Genomic DNA, 27,603 nt, shown 5'->3' on the forward strand with positions numbered 1-27,603 from the left:
CCTGAAGGAAAAAGAAATGAGTAACAGCAGGGGTTGTACACCACTTGGAACTCACAAAGCACTTTGGTGCTTATCAACTAATCCAATTCTTCCCGCAACCCCAGAAAGTGTACAGGGCGTGTGACTGTCACCTCCGTTTTGCGGATAAAGAAGCCGGGGCTCAGTCATGCAGGTAGTAAGGTTCAGAAAAGGAAGTTTAGGTTTCCTAACCCCTCTGAGGTCCTTTCCCACACACTATGCTGGGCTGAAGCATGCTGTTGGCAGGGAGCCTGGGCTCTCAAACACGGAAGGTGACAGGCGTGGAGGGTCACTGTGCCTCTGGGTGAGCTGCCAACCCTCCCCAAGCATGCAAATCCACCTCCTCGCCTCCTTATTTAGGCAAACAATGTGCATTTACCTTCCTCAAGCTTTCCAAAGATAAAGCTCTCTGGTCTTCTTGGGCGATACAAGATTAGCATAAATTGTTATTGTTCCTGCAATAAGCAGAAATCACTTGAAGACACTTCCCCCCACTGCAGGAAAGCTAATTAAAGACATCAGAAGCAGAAACACATGAATGAAGAGTTTGGGCACTTTCAATGTAATTACACAACAAAGAGAAGTGTGTGTCTGGGCTGGAGCAGGGCGGGGTGGGGAGGGTGAAGGAGAGAGGGGGAGGCAGGCTGGGAGGGGGCTGGTGGCAGGAAGGAAGATGGCAAGAACAATGATCTGAGAGTCCATAAAGGTTTCAGACAACCCAATAAAATAAATTCCTAGAAACACAAGCAGGGACAGAGAGTTATAGAGTTTTAGAAATACAGAGGTCAAAGGAGGTTGCTCTCCATCAGCTGCCCATTTAAAATGGAACGGTAGAGACTTCCAGCCAGACTGTGCGCACCTGCGTCTTGGAATGTGGTCTGCTTCTGCCTGGCACCCAGGGCCCCCCCGCCCCCGCTCTCTGCAATCTGACTCCCCCAACCCCAACCACCACCATTTGCCTGGAACCAGGTGGTCTGGGCCCTGGGGGAGGGACCGTCTCCCAACAGCTCAATCCAATGGCTCCTTCTTGCTGCTCATCGTACTGGTTTCTTGTGTGGCCTCCTTCCTAAAACTCACTTCTTCTTGGATCTAGAACACAGTTCTCACCTTCTACCTCCCGTCCCTTGTGTCTCTACCTCCACCTGCTCCTCTTCCCCCCATCAAACATCAGTGCTCCCCCAGGCTGCATCCTCAGCTCTCCCTTCATCCTATTCTGCACCTGCCCCCTGGAAAATCAGTTGTATCCAGTTTCCAAACCCCGTCTCCTCATGGCTCCCTAACCTTAATCTAAATTTTAATCTCATTCATGTGCAATCTCATCTTTCCAGCTGCTTACGAGGGCCTTCTGGCTGAATCTCCCAACCAGCCTCTAAAGAGCCCCATAAACAAGTAAAAAACAGTATTTTTTTATTAATTTTTTTTACATTTTATTTTATTATGTTATGTGGCTAAAATTAACAAGTCAGGAAACGACAGATGTTGGCGGGGATGCGGAGAAAGGGGAACCCTCCTACACTGTTGGTGGGAATGCAAGCCGGTGCAACCACTCTGGAAAACAGTATGGAGGTTCCTCAAAAAGTGGAAAATAGAGCTACCATACGACCCAGCAATTGCACTACTGGGTATTTATCCCAAAGATACAAATGTAGGGATCCGAAGGGGTACGTGCACCCCAATGTTTATAGCAGCAGTGTCCACAATAGCCAAACTGTGGAAAGAGCCAAGATGTCCATCGACAGATGCATGGATAAAGAAGATGTGGTATATATACACAATGAAATATTATGCAGCCATCAAAAAAACCCCGAAATCTTGCCATTTGCAACGAGGCGGATGGAACTAGAGGGTATTATGCTAAGTGAAATAAGTCAATCAGAGAAAGACAATTATCATATGATCTCACCAATATGAGGAATTCTTAACCTCAGGAAACAAACTGAGTGTTGCTGGAGTGGTGGGGGGGTGGGAGGGATGGGGTGGCTGGGTGGTAAGCACTGTGAATTGTGTAAAAAACAGTATTTTTATCCCCAAAGCTCCTCCTCTGTTCTCTCTCTCATTTCTACCAGTTCAAGAACACAGCCTAGAAACCTGTCTACTTCACTCCTCCCTGTCTCATCTCCCTCACCAAGTATGCTTGGGTCTCCCCTAAAGATTCCCAGCTGCCCATCTGTTCCATCCCTATACCACTGCACTTGCTCAACTTCTGGTCATTTCACTCTAGACTATTTCCAGGACTCTGTCCTGGCCCCTCCACCCCCAGCAAGCCTGCCCCCCACCTGCTCCCAGTATTACTTTTCTAAAGCAAAGATCTAGTTATGTTGCTGCCCTATCTAAAACCCTGAGGTTTCATGTCTCCGAGATAAAGTGGAAACTCCTTCGCAAGGGATCTCTGGTGCTCAAAGCTCTCCTCAACCTGACCCCAGCTCTGCGGACTCATCCACTCTAGAGCCAACTTCCCCAACACAAACACAACCCTGCCACATACACATCACCTCCACCCACCACATCAGTCAACTGGCTGTACTCCTGGCCTTGCTTCAAGTCTTGCCCACCTTCCCACTTCCTTCAACACCATTCCTTTCTCTTTCTGCTTGGCAAAATTCCATTTATATTTTAAAGGCCCCAGCTGGTATATTCCCTCTCTTTGAAGGCTTTCTCAATTGCCTTCCCACCCAGACAGACGAGGCCCTCATTCTGAGACTTGTACGCTTGGCTTATACCTTCATCACCCCACTGACACCTTCCACTGTGGTCCTTTATGTGCTTGCCTACGAGACAGCAAGCATCCCAAGCCACTCTCTTTCTGTGTCTCCATACCTAACAATCCTGGCACCAGCTGGTGCCCAAGGCAGTTATGATGATCACCATCACTTGAGGCTCTACTCTCTTTCTCCATCTAGCTTTCTACATCTCCCCGGTGCTGTAGACCCACAAAATAAATGACCTTCCACTCCATGTTGAAGAAAATGATACGGTCCCTGGGTGCCTGGGTGGCTCAGTCAGTTAAGCGACTGCCTTCAGCTCAGGTCATGATCCTGGAGTCCCGGGATGGAGGCCCACGTCGGGCTCCCTGTTCAGCAGGGAGTCTGCTTCTCCCTCTGACCCTTCCCCCTCTCGTGTGCTCTCTCTCTCTCTCATTCTCGCTCTCTCAAATAAATAAATAAATAAAATCTTTAAAAAAAAAAAAGAAAATGATACGGTCCCTTTCCTCCTTCACAAAGTGTTCCTCCACATTTCTATGCAAGTGTAGGCAGAAAGAACCTCAAAGGTTTCTCTTAAAGCATAAAAACTCTTTTGAGTCTTCCTGGATATATTTCAAACCACACATTTGTGTGCCTGAACACATAAGTAATATTCTCCAGCTGAAGAATCCTGAGATCACGGTTTGTCCTGACTAGTAAAAATATTAAATTTGTGACACTGTGATATGACATTTCTCCCCATAAACCTTCATCCTGGTTAAATAAGCCAAATTTGGTAGGAAAGAGGAGAGGGCAGATTTTTAGATGGTTGAAAGGACTTTGGAAAAGCATGTTCATGGGAGAAATAAAAATCCCAGTGTTTTAAAGATTGCATTTCTTCAAGTTGTAACAACATATTTATTTGATTTTTAAAGAACACTAACATTCCATTAAAAAAAAACACCAATTTCCATCTAAATTAAATCTCTGTGACAAATTATTGAAAGGTCAAACAAGAAGTTATTCTTGAAATGCTACATATTTTCAGCTCCTGAAGATAAGCTGTACAAATTACAAAAATTGAATCCTTCCCCTTTCTCTTCCACATTTCAAAGAAAATCAAATCTCATCACCTGGAGGCAGCTTACTCTGATTGTAAGCCAGGCACCCAGGAGGAAATAAACAATGTTTCACTGGCTGAATTTCTAAGACTCGGGGAAATGTCACATTTTCTATACTGACTAAAGAATTCTAAACAACTGCTTCTGCTTTTAACTTCATAAACGATGGCTCTGAAAAAGGCTGTTTCTTTTTGCTTTATCTAGTCAGCTGTGAGAAGGCAATCCCAATGTTTTAATGGTGGATCATCCATGCCCTAGACTATGCATGCTAGAAAGTGCCCCCCTGAGTGGATGTACCCAGTCTTCCTGGAGGGAAATGATTCCAACTCCAACTAACCAAGGGAAGGGCAATGACATTAAGGGGGATGTGCTCTGGGAATTCCTTACATTCCTGAGTTTACTGAAAATGCAGCATTTAACGGTTTTGTGAACTACAGATAGACGTTCACCTGCCCTTTGTTAAAAGAAAAAAAAAATTCCTACAGCTATTCAGAGCACCTTGCCTCCAGATCTGCTTCTATGTACAGTAGACCCCCTATCCCCAGGTTCACTTCCCACAGTCAACCAAGGCCTGGAAGCAGATGATTCTCCTGACGATATGTAGCCTCATGCTGTGTCACAATGCCTACATCATTCACCTACTTCATCGCATTACGGAGGCATTTTATCATCTCGCTCCATCACAAGAAGGCTGAGTACAGCACAGAAGATATTTTGAGAGAGACTATACTCTTGTAACTTTCATTACAGTATATTGTTATAATGGTTCTATTTTATTGTTCCTGTTGACTAATCCCTACTGTGCCTAATTTATAAGTTAAACTTTATCACAGGTATGCATGTATAGAAAAAAACACAGTATTTGGACATTCAGTATTACCTGTGATTTCAGGCATCCACTGGGGGCCTCCATGAATAAGGGGGGACCAGAACTCAGAGCTAAGCCACGCCCAGGGCTATGCTGGCTAATGCACCTACTCACTACCAATTATTACCATAAAAAGTAAAAATAAGAATCTATGAATTCTGCTTTCCCAATTTCCAATGATCTTTAACCTGAAGTTGTTAAGAACACATACCAGATAGTATTTAAAAAGGGTACTTCATGTGCTGGCTGCTTTAAGTGCATATAATTTCAAAATAAATCCTTTTCTCATACAAAAGCAATTTAATCACAAGAGGGACAAACATTTAGCCTCCAACAACCTACAGCGACTTGCACATTTTAGATGTTCTACCAACGTTCATCCAATTGAACTGGTGACACCTTAAAGAGACAGATGCCTCTGATTTTCACCAAGAATCAGGAATTCCAGAGCTATCTCTTTGATTCACATCAGTACACGAAACCAATCGCTTGGTAAAATTATATCCATCTCAAATTAGACCAAGAAATAATCAGATGGTGCTGAAATGATTTGCCCTATTAGCTTAGAGTCAGCTATTACAGGATCATTGCCTTCTCATTCTTTTTAGTCATTCTACATACAAATCAGATTGATTGTGTTATTAACTGTATTAACACCATCATTTCTGGCCTATGACCATGACTGCCAGGCAACTGGGCAGACAGACGTTACCCCCAGGCCTTGGGCCATAAATTAAAATGTTCTTTTCCACTAAGCATACTCTTTCTCCAGTGTCAGGCCAGGCCAATATTAAGGGCTGAAGGGGACAAAAAATGGGGGGGAAAAAACTGCCCAGTGAAAAATGAAGTTGGTGATCCGTGGCTTTAGAGCATCTAAGCAATAGACAGGTGCCTTTTAGACCTATTGTTCCAGACCAGAATCAATTCTTAAAATAAAAAAACCTGTCTGCTAACTCTAACAATAATCTTACTGACCCCAGAGGATCCAAACAGATAAAAAGAGTAGTGGAGTCAGATGGTCTAAGCAACTCTCCAGACAGAAATTACACAGTTTCAGAAATGGCATTAACTCTTTCTGGTCAGATCTTCGGTCTAAAATCTCAACTAACTCACACGCCACTGATGACATTTTGTTGTGCTAATTCAGCCCACTGACCTCAAGAAATCCATGCCCAGGCGGAAAAACACAGCAAACAAAGCAAAAAAAAAAAAAGGCAAAAAGAAAAGTTTTGCCTTCACACACTTCAAGAATAAATATGCACACATGAAAATTGGTATCCCATTTAGACAGAACATCTAGTCATTAAAGTGTGTCTTCCAAAAGCTCTACTTGGCAATTACACTGAAAGCCATATGTTAGTTTATGTTAATGCTTGAGCTAAAAGTATCAAAATTCCATTTCTTAAAAAAATAATCCATAAGTCAGGCCCTTATTAATTTGGACATGTGCCTCACCAACCAGTTCAAATTAGAGACCTATCCTTAATTTTAGGAGGTTATGCATACAAATAGGGAGGCTCCTACTGAAAACAGCTCTTCTTTTTCACTCCAAAATCCCATTTTCCTCTTCAACTTGGTAAATCTCACAATGACTAGCAAGTTTCCCTAATAGCTTCAAGAACCACGATGAAACATTCTTAAATATTCAGACCATTAGCCTGATTTCTGCCCAGATCAATTCCCATTCTGAATACGTCCCTGTGTCTAAAGCCACTGGAACTGTTGGGGTTATGACAATGCTTGTCACAGGGGAAGGCATCAAAATGCCAGCAATAGCCATTGCGTGTGACATCTCTGGTTTCTCGAGCTTTTTCAGTGGCACTAAATCTATACTGTTAACTGCTTCACTGATCCAAATGCACAAGATAAATAAATTCCAAATGAATGCATACTGCCATATTTGAAGGCACCAGCTTCATTTAATAATCCAACTTTTCCCCCTTGGCTTCTCTGACAGGGCCTCACATTTTATGTCTGCCCTTTTCCAGTCACTTGTGAAAGGCTGATATGGAGCCTGACTATGTCAGTCATTTTTCCTTAGCTCACCAACAGGGAGCATTAATGGGAGGCCTGGTTCGGGTGGGCGGGGACAGGGACAAAAGATTCAGTTCTTCTGGGACTACAAAGTCTCCTATAGCCACAGCTAAAAAGCTAGCAACACTGAAAAGCACAGAAAGTGTCCGTGTGGGCCATATATGCATTTGTTGCAAGGGTATATTTCACTTGGATGATACAGGTTAAAGGGCTTCAGGACAGGCCCCCCACCCCACCCAAAATGTGCCACTTTGGCATGCGGATTATTTTGAGCTGAAGGCTCACCCTGCAGGCTCAAGAGAAACTTCTGTCCCTCCCTTAACCACATGGAAGAATCTAAATTGGGGGTCTTTCCCAGAATGAAGATTATTAACAGAGATAAATTTGATCTGAGTGACCCATCTCTATGGCAGGGCAAACATCTACTTACCAAACACCTTCTCCTCTTATTGCCCTGGGAAGTGCATCCGGGCCCCTACCCCCTTCTCCTAAGTTCGGAATGACATACACACCTCATATTGCCTGTCTTTGGAATTCCCATGTCTATGTGGATTCTCTGTATGTACACCTATTAAATTTGATTTTTGCAGTGAAAAAAAATATTATTCTCTCCTATTACTGTCTCATATTAATCTGATTCTTAGTCCAGCTAGAAGGGCCTTTGAGGGGACAGGAATTCTTCTTCCTCGACGAGGTAAGGACTTGGATGAAACTGGAACTCCCATTATATTCTCCATCTTTCTTTGTCAACTGTGCAGACCTGTCAGGTGGTACATCTCCTTGTGTCTCCACGGATCTCCCATTTGACAAAGATTCTCCCTACAGAAGTGGCTCTTCAGAGTGGCCCTCTTTCTCACTCCCATCCATTATGGTAAGGAGATCAGAACTAGAAGGCATTCATGTCCAACTCCTGTGACCGCTAAAAAAATCCAACGTCCTCCTAATGCCAAATACATATTCCTTTATAGGGGCCAGAGGACATCCTCAAATGGCGGGCAATACCTTAACAGCAAAGCTGGGGGAGCTATTTTAAGATAATCCCATCTGGCCCACCCTCACATGGCCATTCCTACTCCTTGGGACCCTCTGGAAAGCTCTGATTTTAAGCACTCTTTTATATCTATTTTAATGCTGGTTAAGGGCAGATGGATCAACAGGTAACTTGAAGGAAAGGTTTTTCAAGTTCCATGCCAGCCAAACTCACATATCAATATCCTTTCTAATTAGTTTTTCAAGATCCCACATTAAAAAAAAAAGAGTCCTTATTCGTATAATAATTACTACATCAGGAGCGCCTGGGTGGCTCAGTCGGTTAAGCATCCGACTCTTGATCTCAGCTCAGGTCTTGATCTCATGGTCATGAGTTCAAGCCCCACATTGGGCTCCAAAAAATAATAATAATAACAATTACAACATTAAAGGGACATTTGGTTATATCTACACAAAAAATAGGAGGTCTATCAATAATCTGGTAAAAAAAAAAAAATCAAAAGTTTGAGGGGCGCCTGGCTGGCTCAGTTGGGTGGAGCATGTGACTCTTGATCCCAGGGGTATGAGAGTTCCAGCCCCATACTGGGTGCAGAGATTACTTAAAAATAAAATCTTAAGGGGCACCTGGGTGGCTCAGTTGGTTAAGCATCTGTCTTCAGCTCAGGTCATGATCCCAGGGTCCTCGGATTGAGCCCCACAATGGGCTCCCTGCTCAGTGGATACTCTGCATCTCCCTCTCCCCCTGCTTGTGCTCTCTCTCTCTCTCACTCTCTCTGTCAAATAAATAAATGAAAATCTTTAAAAATAATAATAATAAATAAATAAAATAAAATCTTTTTAAAAAATCAAAAGTTTGAAATAGCAAATCATTGGAAATATTCAAAATATCTATAATAGGGGATTGGTTAAGTAAATTACAATCTAAAAAGACAATGAAGTACTAGGCAGCCATTTAAAATAATTAAGTAGATTTATGTGTGCTGATATAGAATTATCCCTAAGATATAGTGTTAAGTGAAAAAAATGAATGTGTAGAGCAAAGCATCCATTATGTTCCCATTTGCACCCACACCACACACATACACACACACACACACAGACACACACACACACACAATCTCTAGAAAGAGATGAAGCAAGTTATACTTGCCTCTAGGAAGAGGCTTAAGAATGAGGAGAGTTACTTTTTATCCATTTTACTATGTACGTGCACTATTTTTCCATTAAAAGTTATTTAATGAAGTAGAGAAAACTTTGGAAAAGGACAGTGAGAGCTATCAATAATCATCTATGCAAAATGACTATCCAGCTAATTAAAGCCTCTTAGGTCCAACTAGTTACACCCTACTGATGAAATGTCCCCATCATATGGTGAAGTTTACCCTTGGTGGTATCTGGATATCTAAATAGGACTGGTATTCACTGGTATGACTCAGCCTTGTATACTTGGTTCACAATTAGCCTGAACACCTTCACCAATGAAAATATTTTTTGCAAAGGGGGGATACGTCAAGGAACTTTTCTTCATAGAGATCATTCATATATAACAACAGGGAACTCATTCGTGGGGAAGGGGGAACTTGACTCGGGCCCTGAAGGGGCCCTATGTTTCAACAGGCAAAAACATCAGGGAAGAAGAAGGAACTCAAGAAAGGTGGGCTGGACAGAAGGAGAACATAATCCAGAGCCCATGCCCTCAGTAGGGCAGATCATAAACACACGAGGGGATTGTGGGATTGAGCAATGGTTTTTTGTGCAGAGCATATTGCTAGGAACAAACTGTATGTGTGCATGTGCAAAACTACAAAACTTATCACTGCTGTTCAGACTCAGACAGAATAATGGCCCCCCTAAAACATATCCATGTTCTAATCCCTGGGGTCTGTGAATGTTAGCTTACATGGCAAAAGGGGCTCTGCAGCTGTGATTAGATGAAGGGTCTTAAAATGGGGCTATGATACTGGATAAGCCAGGTGGCCCAAAGTAATCACAAGGGTCCTTACAAGAGGGAGGCCAGAAGATCAGAATCAGAGGAGATGGGACGCTGGAAGCAGTACTCGGAGTGATGCTGTTGCAGAAGGAGGATGTGAGTGAAGGAATGCTGGCAACTTCTAGAAGCTTAAAAAGGTTAAGAACAGGTTCTCCCTAGACCCCCTAGAAGGGACACAGTCCTGTCGACATGTTTATTTTAGCCTGTAAGACCCACTTCTGGACTTCTGCTTGGAACCGTAAGATAAATCTGTGTAGTCTTAGTCCACCAGGTCTGTGGCAATTTGTTATAGCAGCAATAAGGAACTAATACAAATACATATCTGTATTATTAGTATTTATCCTTATTTTACAGATGAGGAAACTGACCTCATCAAGGTTCAAGAACTTGTCCATCTCAAAGCCAGTGCCTGGAAGTACCAGGACTCAAACCCAGGTGTGAGGGGTTGATGGAATGCTGCCCTTGGAAAAGTAGCTTGAGACACACCAGGGACAAAAATGGCAAACACTGTCTCTACTTCCACTGAGTAATATAAAACATGCCTTCTATATTTTCGACATGAAAATTCTCTTCTCTTTCTTCTTACTTTAGGAAGTGATTACTCCATAATTGGCTGAATCTCCCTACACTAACCGATGACATGCCCTGCACATCTTTTCATAACTGAGCTATACTTTGGACAGTTCCATAAACAAGGTTGTAGACAGAACTTGGTCAAGATGCAAGTTATTCTGTCCTTTCCTTGTATGTATAGAGTTGTACCATGGGGAACAATTCCCTTTGTCAGCAAGATAGGTTATTGTGCAAAGAATGAAGTTTCCTTAATCTAGATAATCACCACCACCACCACCACCATCATCATCATCCTCATCATCACCACCACCACCACCACCATCACCACCACCATCAAAACCACCACCACCACCACCACCATCATCATCATCCCCATCATCACCACCATCAAAACCACCACCACCACCACCATCATCATCATCCCCATCATCACCACCACCACCACCACCATCATCATCATCCCCATCATCACCACCACCACCACCACCATCACCATCAAAACCACCACCACCACCACCACCATCATCATCATCCCCATCATCACCACCACCACCATCACCATCACCATCAAAACCACCACCACCACCACCACCATCATCATCATCCCCATCATCACCACCACCACCACCATCACCACCACCATCAAAACCACCACCACCACCACCATCATCATCATCCCCATCATCACCTCCATCAACACCACCATCACCATCATCATTATCACCACCATGACCACCACCATCATCAACATCTATGCTGTTTATTAAAGCCTTATTAGAAGCCTATTTTGAAAACAATATGCCAATAATTTTCTAATTCTACCAATAACCCTGCATGATAACATTATGCTTACTTTACACCTAAGAAAACCTAAGTTCTCAAAGGTTAAAAATTTTACTAATGAGATAATAAACTGATATTCTAACCCTGGCTTGTTGTGAGAATCATGCTTTTTCATTTTTAAACCATGCCACCTCTTCAGGTATAGTTAATTTCATAATTCAGCAAAAGTAATGAGTGAATAGGGTACAGAGGGTTTTTTTTTTTTTTTTTGCTATATTTTGCCCCTAAAAAGAATGTCCAATTCTCGCCCACACTATGTCAACAGCAATCTGGGCTCTGATAGGTAAAATCATTGAAATTTTCTTAACCAGAGAACCCTCTGGCTAATAACTTTGGCTTCTTTCTAAGTTTCTGACAGTGCTTGCCCATTTCAACCCCAAGGACTGAAGATAGAAGGTTCTCTTGCCTCTGTTTCCAGGTACCCACGCTCTCCATTAAAGGAGAGTGGAAGAATTTTCAGTTTGAACTTTCTGTTCATGTTCCTAAGCCACTCCTCACTGTTTTAAAATGAGGCCCCCTCCTTATTGCCTTTACATCTTAAAATGCTACGTAATAATTTTTATTCTTTTCAAAAATACAAAAACTCAGTAGACTCAAGATTAACCCTTATATTTCCTCACCTGCTAAACTGTCCACACATCTCATTATGCATCTCCTGATTACTAAAGCGGACCTAATCTTCAAGCACAATTGACAAGTTCTCCCATGTCCTAAAACAAGATCCCATTAACACTGTCCCAGCTGAAAGAAAAGTTTATTCGTCCACAGGCATTAGTGACTTGGTACAAAGATTTATTCACCATTCAGTCCCACAGAACACAAACTACCAACCAATTTGTTGTGAGGTGCAGATTACGACACTACTTCTGGATGAAAATAAGAATAAGTCTGCCTAGTGGCCACCCACAAAAACTAAAGGTCATTCCCCAAGATACCACTGCACACAAAATGGAAGCCAGACGTGTAGGGATATTGTTCTCTGGGCTTTTCTCCTGACCTGGCCATGGAAGTTATGACACATCACAGAGATGATGGAAATGAATGCACGGGCTGATCCACCTCTACCAGCCCTTGGCAAGTCTCAAGTGGTAAGAATAGTGCCCTGAATACTCTGACCCTTGCAGAGGCCACCAGCCCCAGGCACAGGCTGCTTGGCTTCTTCAGTTAGGGCAGAGAAACATGCAGGCATAGCTGCTCATCCGTCTCTCTCCCCGTGCCAGGGTGAAGGCACCCATTCAAAACTCCCTGGCCCTCCTTCCTTGACCCTGCACCCACTGAGGGTCGCATTGCTCTGATTTATGAGATTCCCTGGGACAGGTGATTTGAGGGGTTCCAAAAGGCTTCCTTGCCCAGAGACATCTCCCCACATTGGCCCACTAAGGAGCTTGAGCCACTTCTCTGGGTTAAGGGACCTGCCTAGGGACATCTCCCGCCAAAGCCCAAGTGTGTTTCCTGAGAGCCACATGAGCACCTGTTCAGCAATAAGCCTTAATGACAGTGACAATGATCTGTAGTTTAACCACTAGTTAGCTCCGGCCCCTGGAAGACGGACTCCCCTTTCACAGAAACCTGAATGACAAGCTGGTGCCAACCACGGTATGTGGCACGGTCCCCTTGCACCACTTCCTGCAGGTGGTGAGGCACGGTGGCAAGGTCCACTGACCCTGCCGCCACCTCGGGGAGCAGGTGACACGTCCGTGAGCTGGCAGGGAGTATAGAGCACTCTGAGATGGCAGGTCCTGGGGAGACGGAGGGGGATGGAACGCATGTTCTGCCCGAGGAAGCTCCCACACTGGGGAGAGGGAAGCACCCTGTAAACATATACATGCCAGGTGTTTGGTAAGAGCTAGCAGCAAAGATAAAGCAGGGGGAGAAAAAGACAGAGTGTGCATTCATGCACCGGGTGGCCAGGGCGGGCCTCTGTGCTGAGAATGGAACAGCACAAGGAAGGGATCACGGGCACATCCAGAAGACTTCCAGGATGGGGAAGCGCACCCCAGGGGCCCCACCAGATGAAAGAAGAGCAGGCGGCCAGGCTGCACGCAACTGTGTGAAGGGGTGAGCAGGCGGGATCACGACATCCAGGAACAGCATTCATGCCTGTGGGCCACGGCAAAGGTTTGGTGGGGTTTGGAGTATCTTTCCTGAAAGATTTCAATCCAGTGGTTGTGGGACACATTTTTGTTCCCTGTGAGAGCTTTAAAAAAGCACCAAGACTCAGGCCAAGCATCATTTTAGCCAAAGTAACTCCTATTCTCATGCTCCCTAAAAAGTAGAATTGAGACCGATGTAGTGGAAGTTCCTTGAGAAGCTGAGAAGGCCCTCTGTTCTAGCCTGAGTAATCTCAGGAAGCTGCTGAAATGCACCCTCTTTTTGCCTCCGTTTTGCCACCTGCAAGACGGAGACGGTGCCCCGCCTTCCGCCCCAGGTGAGAGCTGCAAAGGAGCATGCCAGGCAGGTTCTCCCAACCACGGTGAGCACAGGCTCGAACCCCAGGGGCTCTGCCTCCCATACTCGTCTGTGTGCGTCTTCTGCTCCACGCTGGCTGCATGGAGAATTATAATGCTATTCTGCATCTCATCACTAATCTGCCGGACGCCTAGCAACTGCTCTGCACCTCCTCGGGCCCTTCCTGGAACCGGCACTTCATCCTCATAATGGCAAAAGTCATTTCACATACCTAGCAACAAAAGGAGGCTATGGAAATTTATTGAAACCACACACACACACACACACACACACACACACACACACACATAACACTAAAATGATTTAACTTCTTTTATTCATTTCCCACACACTTTAATGCTTCTGAAAAGTACGCTTAAAAATAGACACTGGAGCCACAAATTGTCTTCACCATTAAATCAGATCCACCTCCCCAGCAGCAGCAAAATGAACCCCTTTCTCATTGCTTCTCCTCTAAGGAAAAAAAAAATTTGCCTTCTCCTCTAAGGAAAAAAAAATCTGCCTTCTTCTCTAAGGAAAAAAAAAATCACTGTATCTCAACCCTCGCAAATGGCAGGAGCTGAAGAGATCATTTGTCAGTCTCCAGGATGCTCCAGTCCTGGCATCTTTCCTGAGGGTAAATATCAGGGACAATTGCAATGGCCTTGTTTCTTTATTTGGTTTTTAAACAAAAATACCAGTCCAGGTCTCCCTACCAAGTGTGCGCAGCCACCAGCAGGCCACCCTCTCTCTCTGTGAGCTTCACAGTACTTTGAACAGAAGAGATCAAAGTGGAAATTTTTAAATGGAAAAGATGAGAACATATGTCGCATCCTTGTTCCTCAGCAGAGCATTTGATACAGCACCTAGGCAAATGATATTTGGTAAATGAGTTTGGATGCCTTCGCCATGCTGTAATAACATACCTAGAAAATCTGGGGTCTCTAAAGACGTTGCTGAAATTTCCAAGGAAAAGCTATAATAAAAATGCTGGAAATGTTTTAGGAGACAAGAATTAAAAGGTATGCATAAGTTAACACCACAAGTTAAAGATGCAAATGTCCTAAGTTAAGGACACCAAGCCCAAAAATTATGTTGGAAAAGAGAAAATAGTCAAGTCTTTCAAATAAGAAATTGGGGCATAGCAAAAGATACTGTAAGCCAAGTATAATGAATAACAGGCTGGGATGGGGATGGAGAGATAATTGCAACCAGGAGGACACAGAGTTAATATCCCAGTGACAACAAGGGCTTGCTTCCCACTGAGGCTGCCACACACACACACAACTCCAGGGGGCACTGTTCACAGAAATGGTGCCCAGCAGAGATGCCCCGGTCCCACAGTTCAGTGTGGGCAAGGATACAATCACACAGTTCACAGGACAGCCAATGAACATATGAACTGGTGCCCAACCTTACTAGTAGCCCCAGAAATGCTAAATAAAATCTCAACAGGATGCCTTCCTTCCCATCAGGTTGGGAAAAAAGGTCAATTTACATGAGAAATTTGCTGCCTGGAAATCACCATAAAATTTTTGGAAACGAATCTGGCTGTGCCTGTTCACCTGCATCTTAGGAAACCTAATCTACAGAAATAAACACATGATATAACAATGTATGTGTAAAAATGCTTATTGCAGCGCTATGAGAAATGGAAAATAAGGAAAACATTATGAATGGCCAGTAATGGTGGAATAGTTCATCCATACCATGGAATATTACATGGCTAATGAAAAGAGTTAGAGCTACATGTATGTATCTAAAGGGATGCAATATCCCAATTAATCTAGAGGGAGGTAACAATCCCAAACGAGAAAAGTAAGCTATGTTATCGCCATTCAGTGGAATACTCTAGCAGTTAAATTAAATGATGAGATCTACATGAATCAACAGGGATAAATCTCCAAAACATAATAATAAGTGAACAAAAGCAGGTTACTAAGAGAGACCTACAGGATCAATTCCACTTAGGTCTCTCTATAAAACACACACACATACACACCGATAATCCTAAGGCCCTACACTGCTAAGACATACGGTATAGACATACGTAGTAAAAGTCTAAAGACACATAATAAGAATGCACAGCAGCTTCAGGTACAGGTTGAGTCTGGGTAGGAAGAGAATGGGATGTATATCCATAACTGGATCCTATAGCTGTAACATTTTTGAGGGAGAAATCTGAAGCAAATACGGCAAAATGTTAATCAACATTTGCTCAATCTGGGTGGTGGCTACATAGTAATCTGTTCATTTATTTCTCTCTACTTCTTGGTGAATTTGAAGATTTCGTGATTTTTAAAAAATTTAACCCAAGGCAGAACAGCACAGTGGGGGTAAGTGAGACCACATACCTCAATGGGCCTGTTGTAAGGATTAAATGGAAAGATTATATACTCAGTCCTTAGTGTGATCAGGAAATACTAATTATTTTGATGAGGCAACAGGCCCTAAAACAAAAATATTCACAAAACATTATAAGAACTTGGGAGAAAAGACCAAAACTTGCCTGGCCAAAACCGAGCACTGAACCTTTGCAAAGCAAGGGCATGTGAGTAACCTTATAGGAGTAGGAATTTTCTAGAGTGAACTTCAACCTAGGAAAGAGAGGGCCATGTCCAGATTCAGATCACATAATGGACACCGTTAGCGCACAACCACGGAAGTCAGGCGGTCCTTCGAATGGCCTCTGGATGTTGGCCGGACAGTGTCAGCTTGAACTATTTAACTCCTGGCCTCATTATTTCTTTGAACTGACTTCATCGAGGACTTCTTGGCCATTCCCTTGAGGATACATCACTTACTAGGGCACAGTTAACCATTACCAATGATGGAAGAAGAGAATAAAGTCCCTGCTTTCACGTGGTTAGAGAACAAATACCAAGACCCAGAAAGCACTGAACAAAGAGAAACAAGTCACTGTAGAATCCAGAGCTAAATTTGGCAGGATGGACAAGAAGTTGGAGAATGGAGAACATGGCGAGGGCTGGTGTCACCACACAGACTTGGAAGGGATGAGGCTCGACCTGGGGGAACAGGAACAGGAAGAATACCCATGGGAAAAATGAGTGGGAGCTGCAGCTGAGACTGCTCCTCATTCCACAGGACTCAGTGTGTCTCAATGTCTTTCCCAGTAACAGAGTCCTGGCAGTAATGGGGCAGCACCCTGCCCGGCGGCTGGCTGTTCCCTGAATCCATTTCCCTCAGCTCACAGGCACAGAACGGGATGCTAGGTATCAGCCTTTCAGGGATGTGTAGCCTGAGCTCTGGCCAATGGAGCATGAGCGGATGATGTGGGCCCTCCCAGGTTGGCCCAGAAACACCTCCCACACACGACCCTCCATTCTTGCTCACCACATGTCCATTCAGTGCAAGGACTCAGGTCCTAGAGGAGAGGCAGGGAGCCTGGGTCTCTCAGTCCCCAGGTGGGAGGCCTAGTGGCGACAAGGGACAACTTTATTTTTCTCCAATAAGAGAAGAATGAAGGCCTATCATGGGAAGCCACTACATTCAGAGGTTTATTTGTTACAACAGCTAACCTTACTCTCATACACCAGACTGCAAAGTTACATTTCTGAACTTCCCTTTCAGCTAGAGGTGGCCAACAAGATTAAAGCCAAAGTCACTGTGTGAGGCTTACACAGGAACTATTTTAAAGGAGAACTGATTTGTCCCTTGCTCTTTCTTTTCTTCTAGAATAAGGTCATGATGGCTGAATCTCCGGTGGTCAGCTTGTGACTGTGAGGATAGAAGTTCCTTGCCTGTGGTTATGAAATAGAAAAATCGAAAGAACCTAGGCTCTTCATGTCTTCATAGAACCACCATATCAGCCCTGGATTATCTATTTTTTAAATTCTTTTACCTGAGATAACAAATGCATGACCTGGTCGTGCCATGTTAATACAAACTCCATTACTATTAGCCAAATTCACTTCCTTATTAATAAGATGGCCATAAGAACCACCCAGTTAGAGTGGAGGTTCTCTGTCACACTGAAGAGTCAGTGGCAGGAAAGGTGGATCACGGCAATGATCCAGAGCCATTAAAATAATGATAACATAGACTAAAGAAGCATGGAAACCCATATCCAGAAAGCATAGCACAAAAAAAGAACATGGTGGTCATAGAGTAAACACAATTGGAAGTTTATGACATGAAAATCAGGCTTTAAAAAGATAAACTCATAACTAGTCAGTCTGTGAGGGCACTGTGCATGCCATTATAGAATGATGACCAGGAGATGGCATGAGGAGCGGTGCCTGAGACACTTCCTTCCGTTCAAATTATCTCACAACCAGACAAACAATGCAAGAGGGAGATGGTTCAGAACAGTGATGCATTCAAAAAGACCAGCCATGAAAATAAAATGAGAAGAATTAAACATGACTCTTTGTGCCAAGTGATCAATCTTTAGCTACAGAACGAATGAATGAACGGAGACATGTATTTTTCAAAAGCCTAAAAAACAAAGAAGAAAAAGGGCAAGGTGCCTGATCAAATTAAGAAAAGGAAACCCAATTATGAATGGAAAACAAAGATTTTTTTTCCATCCTAGGAATGATTTAATTGCTCAATAACCTTCCCAAGGAAAGCATGGTCAAGTGGAAGTGGTCAGCTAGCCTGGCCAAAGCTCTCCACCGGATAGTATTTGGAATATCCTTTATTGGGAAGAGTTGGAATAGGTCCCTGTTGGAATTGAACTGAGAGTGTGCTCAGATTCCTAGATTATAAATCTTTGTAACTAGAGATGGAAAATCTCCATTACTTGATTAGCAATCCCCTGGCCTCTGTAACAATACCCAAATTCATCATTTAACAGTTATTTGCTGCATCAACCACCCCACGAGGAAAACAGCAAAAGCCATTTTTCAGTTTGTGATGGACCCAGATAGGACATTATGAGAATATTATTGCTAGGAAACAGAGAAAGGGAAAGCAACGTCAGGTGACAGCAATTTTTGAGTCTTGTTTCTCATTTATAATTACTCTGCATTCTCTAATTTATCACTTCAGCATGCAAGATGAATCTTGAACGAGTGCCCCCCCGCAATGCTATTCCGTGCAAGACATGTTTTGTTTTGTTTTCTCAATTCTGACGATTCCCTGTAGCTCCCCCCCACCAACTCCCCATTCCATGGCAGTGCACAATGATAGACACTATAGTCATTATGTTAATCATTAGTAACTTGGTTCTAAATAATTGGACTTTGCCCGCAGACAGTATGTTTAAACAAATGTGATGCATACAGATGAGGAAGGGCCAGGGCACGAGGAACCTTCTGATGTTGGTAATTTCCATGCGTCCCCGACAACCACAAGGCAGAAAGGAGAATGGATGCACCCGGGGCAGGTTTCTGGGTAAAGCCTTGCTTTGTGCCTGACCGGGTCTCTAATGTACATACTTCTGAAAACCAAAACCAAAACAAGTACCAGCGGTTCATCATCAAATCGTGATGGTCTCACCACTAATGTCCAAAGCAAGAATGCTGATGTTGATGTCAACTTCATGTAGCTTCCACCCATTTTATTTGCCACAGGGGAAGCCTCACATTTAGGGTCCTTTAAAGCCTGTGTAATAGGGAGATGATTCCCTTCCTTGGAATTGTGATCAGCAGTATGTGCTTATGTATATTAAGGTACACTACCCAGCTTGACAGATCATGACCAGTTGGCTAGATATCTTTTTCATAAGTGTGCAAGAGAAAATTCACATTCACGTCGTTCCCATTTCCCAAGCCCTACCTCCATGAGGCACATGACGATGGATCTTCCTCCATCTTCAGTGTAATAGAGGGGAATACATATCTATTCCTGTCCATATTTAATCATACTCATCCTGAAAGGCTCATGAGTACTCAACCCTAAAGGAAAATCTATAAAATATATATTGGTTTAAGGGCTTTCTTCATGACTTTGCACAGCACTCATATTTTAAAATTGCATTTGCTAAAAGGATGTCCTTTCTTGCTCCGCAACAATGAGCAAAACTTATAAGTGACCTCTGTCCACCACATTAAGGAATAATACCTAGCTCTCTGTCATTCATCTCTCACAAACCTGGAAAACAGACCAGCAGACCCATTAAAATAAATACTCATGAACACTGGCCCTCTAGAACATTTTATATCATCTAAATCAAACAAACTACGGCAAACATAAATTATGCAATCAGGAAACAAGGGCACATAGCTAAGGCGACCCTTTGTCTCAGTTTGCCCAGGACAGTCCCAGTATAATTACTACTAGTACCCACCCCCCTTCACTCAGAAGAAGTACCCCAACTGGGACAAAACAATACATGGTGATTACATGTATGATTGGTATATGGGAAATACTCACAGGTAGGAAGTCCTCAGTAAAGAAATGTGAATGACTCTTGACCCAAGTGTGTCACTGTGCTTCGGCAAGTTACCTATCATCTCTGAGCATCCACTTCCTCATACAAAAGACATGGGGATTATAACAGCTATTTGGAAGGTTGATTTTAAACATCAGAGATGGGTCCTGCAGAGCGCCTGGGACATCTGTGTTCTGCAAATGAGGCTATGAAGATGATAATGCAGATGAGGATTTCATCACTTTCGCTCTCTAGAACTGTTTCCTATCTATAACAACTAACAGTCGTATATCACTTTACCTTTTACAAGATGCTTTCCAATACATCACGGTATGCGATTCATAACATTTGTAGGTAAACTTAGACCTTGTGAGTCTCTTCCAAATCTAACCATCTATGATTCTATTATTCCAAAATACACTGGCTAGAAATGTACTGTACCATCCAGAGGGACAGCAATAGTCATTGGAAAGACCTCTTATCTGTGCTAGAGAATCCTACTGCCACCTCTCTGGCAAGCCACCTGACTTTTCTCAAATTTCCTACATGCCGAATGAATATACTTGCTACCTGAGAATGATACATGTGATGTGCTAACAAAAACACTTCATGCTGAAGATGATCTGTACATTGATCTCTCTAGCAGTTTTCTAGCTAGCATGTGCTGGTATGTGATAGTTAAGTATTGAATGTTATTATCACTGTCATTATCATTACATAATTTTCATTATATGTATGGACTTTTGAACCAGACAACCTAGGTAGCTCCTCCACTGACTACCCATGTGACCTTGGGCAAGTTTCTTAATATCTCTCATGAGGTATCATCATCTGTAAAATGGGAATAATACTATCTATCTATCTAATAAGGTTGCTGTAAGGATTTAATGAGTTAATATATGTATAGTGTTTACAGTGCCTAGAACATAATGTGTTCAGTAACTGTTACTTTACTGTCACTATTAATAGCATTATTAAAACCTCCAAAATGTATTATTAAGTAAAAGAAAAAGAAGCAAGTGCTAAACAGTATGTTAAATGGTATACCAAACAGTGTGCTACTGTTTATTTTTAAAAAGGAGGATATAACACTTGTAGGACTGGAGTAAGCTCATAAAAGCCTATGTCTCCCACTGATTACAAGTGAAGCGTCTGCACAGAATACAAAAACCAACTTCCTGACAACTCTGAGAAGCCAACAGTACCAGGCAGATTTAGAGGGAAGTTTGAAACTTGAAGAAATATAGATTGGTAAATTTCCTGAATTAAATTTCCCTCTTCTAATTCTTGGCTTTGATCCAAAGATGGGTCAAATCAAGGAACTGTACAGTGGGAAGACATAAGAAGAACTCCAAGAAAAATCTCACCTTCCTGCCCAGAGAACTAGGAAAAAGAGCTTCTGAAAACCAAAGAATGTGATAGGATATCCCTGGTATTTTTTCTCCTCTCTCTGCCCTGATGTAAGGCCAGCCCTGGGCAACCTGAGCACCTAAGACCCCAAGAAATAACCCATCTCTCTGGCCAAAGGGACTGGAAAAGGGGAATCCTGTGGTCTGAAGAGTAGAAAGAGATGCTGGTTATTTTTGTTCTCTTTCTCCTCTCACTGCTTTACCCTCTGGACATCCTCAGTCCACAGAGCAGCATGAAAGGGTCTGTGGTGTGAGGATAAAACTCTGAGACATGTCCACCTTTCTGACAAGAAGAACTGGGAAAAGGGACCCCTGAGAAAGAGTGTGAAGAAAATCCCGGGGAGGGGAGAGTTGGAGAAAGAAATCTTGAAAAACTGTGTATGAATCAAAACAAGTTCCAGACTACTCATGAAATATGCATGTGTGAAACACACCCAAAGAAGCAATGGCTTCGAGAAGTAAATTATGACATAAAGAACCACACAAATCCCAAACTAATCCAGAACAACACATACAAACAATACAGCAAGGGCTTTGAAACTCAATGGACATTGTTACTATGAAAGGTGAGACAGACTTGTCATGTGAGCCTGATCTGGTTGGTTCTCTTAAAAAATAAATAAATAAAGAAGGAGGAAGAGATGACAACGAAAAAGAAGAAGAAGAAGAAGAAGAAGAAGAAGAAGAAGAAGAAGAAGAAGAAGAAGAAGAAGAAAGGAGAAAGGAGAAGAAGAAGAAAGAAGAAGAAGGAGAACAACAACAACAAACAACAAAACCAACATTCTCCAGCAAATTTTAATTAGGGCCCAGAGTCTCACAACATAGTATTCAAGATATCCAGGATACAATCTAAAATCATTCAACATGCCAAAAAAGGGAAAAATACAATCCAGAGATGCTAACCACAAGATGATCAAGATATTGGAATTATCAGACAAAAACTTTAAAGCACTTATTATATTTATGCTCTAGGAGTAAGTGTGAATATTGTTAAAATTAATGGAAAGACATAAGTTTTCAGGGGAAAATTAAAACTACTGAAAAGAACTAAATGGACATTTTAGACTTGAAAAATACAATAATTGAATTCTTTTGAAAATTCACTAGATGCGTTAAATAACAGGTGCAGGAAAGGGTCAACAAACTTGAAATTGAACAGTAAAAATTACTGAATCTCAAGGGTAGAGAAAAACAAATTGAGAAAAAAAGTGATCAGAGCCTTAGGAACTTGTGGAGCAATATCCAAAGATCTAATATTCATGTCCCTGCAGTCCCAAAATATGAAAAGAAAGTGATTGGTACAGAAAAAAAAAGAAGAAGAAAAAATGCTAAAGATGTATTAAATATGGTAAAAGACATAAATTTAGATTGAGAACATCTGTCAAACCCTAAACAAAATAAATTCAAAGAAAAGAATACAAATTCAATAATCAAATTGCTGAAAAGCAAAAATAAAGAAAAAAATCTTGAAAGCAGTCAAAGAAAATCAACACATCACATACAGAGAAAACATCAATCTCATTAGAAATGATGGAAACTAGAAGGCAATGGAAAAAATCTTTAAAGATTTTAAAATTCTATATCCAGTGAAAGTCAATATCCAATAAAATACCATTTAGGAATAAAAGTAAAATAAAGACATTCTCAGTGAAGTTCAAAAAAAGAGAAAAATCATCACCCAAAGATGTGGCCTAAAACAAATGCTAAAGAAAGCTCTTCAAACTGAAGGAAAATAATATTAAAATAACTTAGAACTTTAAGAATAAAGGGAAAGCTAAAGAATGGTAAACATCTATGTAAATATGATAGATTATTTGTCTCTGCCTAAGTTCTTTATAATTAGGATGGCTGCTGAAAGCAAAAATTGAGTTTTTAATGTATGTATACAACTGTACTATAAAAAGGACCCAGTAAATAAATCTATTTGGTTGTAGAGCTTGTAAATTTTATTCAAGCAATGAAATACTATCTCCAAGTAGATTATGAAAAGGTAGGCATATATATTGTAATCCCCCGAGCAAACAAACACACACACACACATTCTCACCTACACACACACACACACACACACACACACACACACACACATACACACAAGATATATGACCAAAAGTCTAAATGAGAGATTTTAATGGACTCTTCAAAATATCCAATAATCCCAAAAAAGGGAAGAAGTGGTAATGAGGGGTGCCAAAAGAAGAAAAGACAAACAGAAAGCAAATAATAAAATGGTAGACCCAAATCCAACTATATGAATAATTACATTAAATGTTAATGATCCAAACAAACCAATTAAAAGACAGAGATGGTAAGATTGTATAAAAACCAGGACCTAAGTATATGCTGTCTACAGGAAACACCTAAAAATATAAAGATAAAGATAGAGATAGGGTCAAATTAAAGGGATGGAAAAAGAGGTACTATGGAAACACCAACCAAAAGAAAGCTGTTTATTAATATCAGACAAAATAAACTTCAGAACAAGGACAATAAGGAACAAAGAGGATTGTTACATAAAGGTAAAGGAATAAACTCACCAAGAAGAAATAACAATATTAAATGTGTATGTATCTAAAAACAGGCTTCACACTATATGAAGAAAAATTTTAAAACTGAAAGGAAAAAATAGAACAAATTCAATGTTATACCAGGATAGGTACATCAACAGTCCTCTCTAAGTAATCAACAGAACAAGTACACAGAAAATCAGCAAGGATATAGAAGTCCTGAATAATACTATCAAATTTTTTGACCAATTGTCATTTATAGAACACTGTACCCACCAACAGCAGAACACACAGTCTTTTCAAGTGCACATGGAATATTCACCAAAATACACTACATTGCGGATCATGAAACAAACCCTAAAGTTTTTAAAGAATTAAAATCATACAAAGTATATTATCTAACTATAAAGGAATTCAATCAGAAATCAGTATCAGATTATAAAGAAAATTCCCAAATACTTAGAAAGTAAAGAACATGCTTCTAAATAACCCAGGAGTCAAAAAGAGACAAATTAGAAAATGAACTGATTGACACAAAAATACAACATACCAAAAATTTGTGACATACAGATTAGAGAGTAATATATACTATTAAACACTTGTATTAGAAATAAGAAAGATCTCAGGGTGCCTGGGTGGTTCAATTGGTTAGGCATTCAACTGGTTTCGGCTCAGGTCATGATCTCAAGGTCATGGGATCAGACCCAAGTCAGGCTCTGCGCTCAGTGGGGAGTCTGCTTCTCTCTCTCCATCTGTCCCTCCCCCTGCTCACATGCTCTCTTTCTAAAATAAATAAGTAAATCTCTTAAAAATTTTTTAAAAAGAAATAAGATTTCAAGTCAATAATCTAAGATTTCACTTCAAGAAACTAGAAAAATAAGAGCAAATTAAACCCAAATTTGGCATAAGGAAGGAATATATAAGGATAAGAGCAAGAATTGATGAAATTGAAAACAGAAAAAGAAAAGAGAAAAATCAGTTGAACCAAAAGCTGGTTCTTTAAAAAGATCTATAAAATTGATAAATCTCTAGCCAGGCTGGCCAAGGGGAAAAAAGAGAGAATACAAATTACTAATATCGAGAATGAATGAAGAGATAACACTACAGACCCTATAAACATTAACAGGCTAATAAAAGAATATTATAAACAATCCAGCCTGTGTATTTGACAACTCAGACTAGGTGTGGGCAAACTTTTTTGTAAATGGACAGTCAGTAAATATTTAAAGCTTGTTGGCCATTTGGTCTCTGTCATAATTGCTCTACTCTGCTATTATAGGGCAAAGTAGCCATGGACATTAAGTAAATAAATAGGCTACATTCTAATAGAACTTCATTTACAAGAATAAATGGCTGGCCTGTGGGCCTTATTTTATTGATGACTGGCTTAGATGGAATTGACCAATTCCTTTAAATAAAAACTATCACTCAAGAAGAAACAGAGAACCTGAACATACTCCTATATCTATAAGAAAACTGAATTCATAGTTAAAATCCTTCCAAAAAACAAAATTGAAGGCCCAGTTTCACTGATGATTTCTACCAAATACCTAAGGAAGAAATAATACCAATTCTACATAATCCTTTCCAGAAAAATGAAGAGAAGGAAACACTTTCCAACTCATTTTATGAGTCAAGGATTTCTCTGGTATCAAAACCAGTTATACAACATTGGTGGGAACATAAAATGGTAACAATAAATTTCATGAACACAGACACAAAAATCCTAAACAAACTATTAGCAAATTGAATCTAGCCAAATATGGTAAGCATAATATACCATAATCAAGTGGTATATATTCCAAGAATACAAAGCTGTTTTAACTTTTGAAAATCAATTTAATCTACATTTTAACAGACTAAAGCAGGAAAACTAATGATCATCTTTAACAGATGCAGAAAAAGTGGCAAAATTCAATATCAATTCATGATTAAAAACAGTAACAACAACAACTTCAGCAAACTTAAAATAGAACTTCCTTAACCCAATAAAGAGCATCTATAAAAACCCTACAGCTAATATCATACTTAAAGGTGGAAGCCTGAAAGTTTTTCCCCTAAGGTCAGAAGAGAGTCAAGGATGTCAGATCTCACCACTCCTATCTCCTAATAAACATCATACTGAACACCCAAGCAAGTGCAATAAAGCAAGACAAAAGGGCACAGATTGAAAAGAAATATATCTACCTCCATTTGTAGATGACATGATTTTCAGGTAGAAAATCCCATAGAATCTATTACAAAAAAAGTATCTGGAACTACTAAATGAATTTAGCCAAGATCACAGGATTCAAGCTCAATATGTAAAAAAGCAACTATATTTCTACATATTAACAATGAAAAATTGACAATAAAAAAATTAAAAATAATACCATTTACAATAGCTGCCTAAAAAATGAAACACTTAGGTACAAAGACAACAAAATAGTATAAAATCTGTATACTGAAAAATACAAAACACTGATGAAAAAATCGAGAAAATCTAAACAGACGCAGAGGCAGATGATGTTCATAGATTGGAAGATTAACATTATTTAGAATTTAGGTTTTTCCCAAATTGATCTACAGATTCAATGCAATCCCAATCCAAATACCAGTAGGGTTTTTTGTGGAAATTGACAAAATAATTCTGAAATGTATATGGAAAGGTAAAGGAAATATAATAACTAAAAACATTCTGAACAATAAACAAAAAAAATTGGAGGACACACTACCTGATTTCAAGATTTAGTATAAAACCACAATAATCAAGACAGTGTGGTCCTGGCAAAAGGATTAACACAAAAATCAGTGACACAGGTACTTAGTCTATCAACAGACCCACACAAATATGGTCAGTCAACTTTCGACGAAGGTGCAAGGCAGAAAGAATAGTCTTTTGAACAAATATTACCAGGATAAGCCCTATGCAGAAAGAAAAACGGCAACACACAACTCGTACCTTTAAAAACATTAATTCAAAATGGATCATCTATGTTGAAGTGAACCACAAAACTATAAAATTGTACAAGAAAATCTTTGTGATCTTCGTTTAGTCCAAGAGTTCTTAGCTATGACAGTAGGAGCACAATCCCAGAAAAGAAAACACTGGAATATTGGACTTCATCAAAATTAAAAACTTCTGCTCTTAAAAGGGTGAAAAGATGGGGCGCCTGGGTGACTCAGTTGGTTAAGCAACTGCCTTCGGCTCTGGTCATGATCCCAGGGTCCTGGGATCAAGCCCCACATTGGGCTCCCTGCTCCACAGGGAGCCTGTTTCTCCCTCTCCCTCTGCCTGCCACTCCCCTTGCTTGTGCTCTCTCTCTCTCTCTGTCAAATAAGTAAATAAAATCTTTAAAACAAAAAAAGAGGGTGAAAAGAAAACCCATAGACTGAGAGAAAATACTGGAAAATAAAACTGGCAAAAAGATTGTATCCAAAATATATAAAGAACTCTTAAAGATCAATGATAAGAAAAACAACCCATTTTTTTTAGAAATGAGTAAAAGATTTACAAACATGAGAGCTAGCAAATGAGCACATAAAAAGATGCTCAAAATCATTAGTTATTAGGGAACTGTAAAGTACAGTAAGATATCTCTACATGACTATTAGGATGGCTAATTTTTTTTAAACCTGGCAGTACCAAGAGATATCAAGAAGACAGAGCAATTAGAAGCATCATACACTTGAACTGTGAAATGGTACAGACACTTTGGACAACAGTTTAGCGGTTTCTGATAAAGTTAAACATATACTTACCTTATCACCCAGCAATCCACTCGTAGCTATTTGCCCAAGATAA

At 40.8% G+C, this 27,603-nt stretch overlaps 1 protein-coding gene and 1 pseudogene across 2 annotated transcripts in view; one reads left to right on the forward strand and one right to left on the reverse strand.

Moving 5' to 3' along the window:
• Positions 1–27,603, reverse strand: part of CAMK1D (calcium/calmodulin dependent protein kinase ID) — a 428,166-nt gene that overhangs the window by 270,408 nt on the left and 130,155 nt on the right. The gene's annotated exons all lie outside the window — the stretch shown is intronic.
• Positions 1–27,603, forward strand: part of LOC114217715 (peptidyl-prolyl cis-trans isomerase H-like) — a 140,561-nt pseudogene that overhangs the window by 968 nt on the left and 111,990 nt on the right.

This window comes from Eumetopias jubatus, unplaced genomic scaffold (assembly GCF_037043125.1).
Source record: "Eumetopias jubatus isolate StellerSeaLion01/CBP00866 unplaced genomic scaffold, mEumJub1_p1.0 scaffold_8, whole genome shotgun sequence".
Classification (NCBI taxonomy): domain Eukaryota; kingdom Metazoa; phylum Chordata; class Mammalia; order Carnivora; family Otariidae; genus Eumetopias; species Eumetopias jubatus.